This window comes from Blennius ocellaris (genome assembly GCF_963422515.1).
Source record: "Blennius ocellaris genome assembly, chromosome: 6".
Classification (NCBI taxonomy): domain Eukaryota; kingdom Metazoa; phylum Chordata; class Actinopteri; order Blenniiformes; family Blenniidae; genus Blennius; species Blennius ocellaris.
In genome coordinates this window covers 1,653,250-1,658,249 of record NC_137655.1, presented here as the reverse complement: position 1 = coordinate 1,658,249, position 5,000 = coordinate 1,653,250, and the positions used below count along the sequence as shown (strand labels likewise).

The 5,000-nt window shown below is 43.5% G+C and overlaps 1 protein-coding gene across 9 annotated transcripts in view; it reads left to right on the top strand.

Moving 5' to 3' along the window:
• lrrfip1a (leucine rich repeat (in FLII) interacting protein 1a) overlaps nucleotides 1-5,000 on the top strand; it is a 53,661-nt gene that overhangs the window by 21,597 nt on the left and 27,064 nt on the right. The gene's annotated exons all lie outside the window — the stretch shown is intronic.

The following is a 5,000-nucleotide window of genomic DNA, read 5'->3' as shown; positions in this document are numbered from 1 at the left end:
TCTTTTAGTCCTCTTTCAGTCCTCTTTAGTCTCTGTTTGGACTGGGAAGACGTTTCCTCTCAGCGTTGCTCTCAAGCTGTGACTCTCTTGAGAGGGGGGGTCAAAGGTCAGTGGTGTAAACTGATTCCTGATCCCAGCAGGGTTTGTTGTGAACTCAAAGCACGGACATGTGGGTCAAACGCAAACACATATGAAAAAAACAAAAAACAAGAGAAGCACAAGAGACCGTTAGACTGATAAAATGTCAATAAAAGACCACAGAAGCGGCTTTTCTCTGTTAAATAAGAAACAAGTTCCACCTTTAGTTCTTGGAATCGGTAACAAAATACAGACAGAAGCCATCATATTACTTCTATGGTGAGAAGTAATCGAGTATCTCTGCCATCAAGGTGATAATTGGACTGTCGATATATTTCTGACCAGCAGAGGGCGCCAGAGGAGGGATGTTACTGTTAGGTTTTCTATTAATCAGTTTATTTCTTCTTTTTTAAGTCTGATTTTTCTCTTAATAGTTTTTCTGTCTTTTTCTGAATCACTACATCCTTATTTTTATTTTTTTAATATTTTTTTGCACTTTTATTTGTTATTGCTGTTTTAATTTCTTCCAAACTAATATAAGGCCAGTGACTGAATACAGTATTAAACATTATTTGCTTTTTCCCTTTGGAGACGTTTAAAATACAAAACGGCACAATCGCTGTTAAATGGATATATTTTTTTACTTTATTTTTTGCAAACCACACAGGAGAACTCTGCAACAAACACATCATGCAATGTGTTTAATTATTAAGCTCTTAATTGGCAAATAAACGTTATTTTGCTCAGTTTATTCTTAAAGTCTTACAATAGCACTTTTTAAAATGTATCCGTATGGCTGAAATGTATCTAATTTATTTGTATTTTTTGTTTGTATTTTAAATTTAGACCAGTAAACTACACCACTAATATTTAGGAGAGATTTATTTTAAAAAAAATTTAATTTAAAGGCAATTTTCAAATCTGATCGGGGGTTTTCTTTTGTTAGATTTCTTTTGTTTTTGTTGGGTTTTTTTTTTGTTTTCCACTCTCAGTTCCAAACATTTAAAAGACTTCACTCCGTCCTTTAGCTTTAACAAGCATTTAAACACATTTTCACAAATATTTTCCAGGACTTGCGTCTGTTCTCATGTCCTTCATGTTTATTACAGACAGAATTCATTATATTAACACAACGTGACGCTTCGTTTCCTGTCAAAATAAAGAGAGATAAACCGTCTTTTACCGTGAATATTTAATCTGCACATGTTACACGAGTTTCACCTCACAGGTGAAATACTGAGGAATCGAACCGGCAGCGTCTGGGAGTGTTGAAACGGGTGGTGTGTGTGTGTGGGTGTGTGTGTGTGTGTGTGTGTGTGTATTTGTGCGTGCGTGCATGTGTGTGCGTGCGTGTATTTGTGTGTGTGTGTGTGTGTGTGTGTGTGTGCGTGTATATGTGTATATTTGTTTGTGTGTGTGTGTGCGCGTGTGCATGTGTATGTATGTGTGTGTGTGCGTGTATATTTGTGTGGGTGTGTATTTATGTGTGTATTTGTGTGTGTCTGTATGTATGTGTGTGTGTGCGTGTATATTTGTGTGTGTGTGTGGGTGCGTGTATATTTGTGCGTGCGTGCGTGTATTTGTGTGTGTGTGTGTGTGTGTGCGTGTATATTTGTGTGTGTGCGCGTGTGCATGTGTATGTATGTGTGTGTGTGCGTGTATATTTGTGTGTGTGTGTGTGTGTGTGTGTGTGTGTGTGTGTGTGTGTGTGTGTGTGTGTGTGTGTGTGTGTGTGTGTGTGTGTGTGTGTGTGTGTGTGTGTGTGTGTGTGTGTGTGTGTGTGTGTGTGTGTGTGTGTGTGTAAACACCTCTGGACCCCTGCTGTGGGCCGTCGTCCTCCAGCTCTCTATTCTTAGCCCAGTAATCCCAGACACACAAACACCGGTTGACCATCGGAGCGTCTCAGAGTTTCTCAGGTCCGACCGGAGGGTCAAGACCCCTGAGCCTGTAATCGCGGCCCTGGTACCCCCCCCACCCCAGGAGAGAGATTATCAAATAAGTGGTTTAAGAGTTAAACTGAGGTGTTGAAAAGAGCAATAACCTGGTTTATACACTGTGTTCACTGTCAGCTCCTCTAACATCACAAACCCACTCTTTCTTTTATTTATTAGGTTTTTATTCTAAAATACGTCTTGATGCTCTGATAAAAAGTTTTTAACAAATCATAAATATCATTAGTTACTCATGTTTATGAGTAACTTTCTGGTTTTTCTACATGGCAGGGGTTGTAAAAGTACAAATCGAACACAAAACCATGTAATTCCTATAAGTTGAATTTTGAGAAGAATCTAATCTAGAATGTACAAGTTGTTTCCTTGGAGCCACTTTTCTGATGGCGTTCTATTTCATTTATTCTTTTGTGTCTCAGGCCGGAACCTCAAACTGATTTTAGTCAAAGTCGGTTTCTATTTTGGGAACTTTTTTTTAAAATTATTATTATTATTTATCAGGATTAGAGTTACTAAATTTCCAGTAAATTTCCACTTTTATAAATATTCTAAATTGTAATGACTTAATTGGAGTTAAGATGTATTTAATGGAAACATATCGTGTCCAAGCATGAATATTTGTTTTATTTTAGGCAGACATGCATCCAAAACAATACAATTAAAAGAGATTTATTTGTGAGTAGAACTTGTTCAAATGTTAGATTTCTTTTGCTGAATGATCATTTCATTGATGGATGATGGATCATCACAGCTTACTTCACTTTATATGTAGGAATTACATAGATACTCAACTGTACTTGTAGGTAATCTGCTTGTTTTAGTTGTTTAGTGTTTTGTTTTAAATTCCTGGTTAATGCACATTTATTTAAAACTCTTGATAATTCCCGTCAAGTCCCATTCATTCCAATGGAACGTTTCCAAATTTGAAAAAAAAATCAAATAAATAATCATAAATGAATCCACACAATCATCCAAGCCTCATAAAAGTATTTATATTTTAACATGAATGTTTTCTATCGTTAGACATTAATCCCAACACGTGGAAGACTTGATCAAAGTGCACTTTGTGGGATTTCCAAGAGGAAACTTTATTGAACAGTCGGACAAAAAATCTAACTTGTAGAGTTGTTTGACTAGTTGAAAGAAGAGAATATTGTGCCGGAGGACAGATGAAAGGGAAACGCATTTGTAGTTCATGGCGACGGCGTAGTGCAGCGGTCATATGTGCTGGATTAGCGGGTATTGTTAAGCTGAGTCTGGTGTGTGTGTGTGTGTGTCTGTGGGTGTGTCTGTGTGTGTGTCTGTGGGTGTGTGCGTCCCTTAAACCTTTTAGCCGAGTTCTAAAGTAGCTTAGCAGGTTGTGCTCCCTGCTCCAGTCTGCTGCGTCCCGCAGTGGAGCAGCCTGGTCGTCGTTGTTGTTGTTGTTGTTGTTGTTGTTGTTGTTGTTGACATGAGCGATGGCTCCACCGCTGCGCTCCCAGCCGCCTCCGGGACGTTCGGACACGTCGCCGGCCTGACGCCGCGCTCCTCGGACCAGCTTCCCGATCCCGGCGCTCGGACCTCCGCCGCCGCCGCCTCCCGCCTGCCTCCCGCCGGGGGATGCCCCCGGCCCCGCCTCCGCCGCCGCCGCTCCCCTGAGGGCGCCGGGACGGCCGGGCGGCGGCTGGCGGGGAGGGGGCCGCGGGCCGCCCTCGCCGGGCGCCCGAGAACCCCTCCGGCGAGGAAGAGGAGCTCGGTGAGTGGAAGGGAAAGAGGGTGTAGACGTGAAGGGCTGGTTGCGTAACGGCGACGGCGGCTCCGGGCTAATGGGCTGTCCAGACGCGTAATGACAGATTAGCTATTAACCTACTCCCGTCCTTCTTTTGTTTTCCTTTTTTTTTTTTTTTCTGCCGTTTTCCTTTGTTTTCCCCCGCGGGATTTAGAAGGTGTGGAGAGGTGGAGGTTAAGGAGTTCCCGAGATGAATGAAGGTCAGTGGCTTTGAGAAAGAGGCTATCTGGTCTGACCGCCACGACTCGCTTTGATCTCTCTGGTCTGACCTCCACGACTCGCTTTGATCTCTCTGGTCTGACCTCCACGACTCGCTTTGATCTCCCTGGAGTCCAAGGAGGACTTTATGTTCACGGTGTCTTTGAGGTAGCTGGGCCACCGTCGTCTGCAGCCCGACGCCCGCCAACCAAATCGGGCGAGCGTACGAGAGAGAGAGAGAGAGAGAGAGAGAGAGAGAGAGAGAGAGGGGGAGAGAGAGAGCGAGAGAGCGCAGTAGGAGATGTGGATTAGAGCAGTGGAACGACGAGGTGGAAAGGTCAGCGGTGAGGGGAGGGAGGGGGGGGCGGTGGTGTTTTCTGGGTTCCAGCCAGACTTCAAAGAGGCAGAGCGCGGTGTCGGCTGGCCACCTGAACGTCTGGTCGGTCTGGTAATAAAGGAGAAGGAAGGAGAATCGTGGTAGAATCAATCCTCCTGATCCGGACCAATGCTGAGTGGCCTTTTGTCGGTCGGCTGTTAATTTGCGCGCCTCCCTTTCTCTCAATAAACGTCGACAAACGTCAAACCTGCAGTCAGGAAAACGGGAATCGTCTGTCGTTTGCTCGGCTCTTAAGTTGAATTCCTGGTTCCTGGAGCAGCAGAGTCCCGGTGCTTGGTCACATTTCTCTGAGGAACAACCACGGGACCACATTGTGGGGGGGGGGGGGGGGGGGGGGGGGGGGGGGCATTTAAACCCAGCCCTCATAGGTCGTTAACTCTCCGGTGAACTTGTGTTCTCGGGTCAGTTCCCATCGGCAGGATGCCTCACATTCGCTGCAAAAATTCCTCCGAAAAAAAGATACTAGAATAAGAAAATTAATACTTAAAATAAGCAGAATTATCTGCCAACAGAACAAGAAAATTTTGCTTTTATTTTTTTTTTTTAAAGAGAGAATAAGGAGAAAAAAGCACAAGAAAAGCAATACAAGAGAAAAACCAAGCTAATTAAA